The following is a 216-nucleotide window of genomic DNA, read 5'->3' as shown; positions in this document are numbered from 1 at the left end:
CGACTGTGGTCTAGTTTTATGTTGACTGAATTTCATGAAAGGATTTATTAAATTAGGTAATTGGCCACTCATGTAGTTTTTATAAATAATGGTTATATTTTACACTAAGTTTTAAAAACCTTAAATTAGCAGGCTGCTGCAGATTGAGAGATAACACCTTATTTCATATTGACTGCAGAGTTAGAGGAGTGACTAATACTAATAACAGTGACAACA

General features: G+C 31.5%; 1 protein-coding gene across 2 annotated transcripts in view; it reads left to right on the top strand.

Annotated features, from left to right (window-relative positions):
* LOC119592054 (protein lin-37 homolog) overlaps positions 1-216 on the top strand; it is a 5133-nt gene that overhangs the window by 4140 nt on the left and 777 nt on the right. The window lies entirely within an intron of this gene.

Source organism: Penaeus monodon, chromosome 29 (genome assembly GCF_015228065.2).
Source record: "Penaeus monodon isolate SGIC_2016 chromosome 29, NSTDA_Pmon_1, whole genome shotgun sequence".
NCBI lineage: Eukaryota > Metazoa > Arthropoda > Malacostraca > Decapoda > Penaeidae > Penaeus > Penaeus monodon.
Note: the sequence above shows the minus strand (reverse complement) of the source record. Positions and strands in the feature narration are given on the sequence as shown.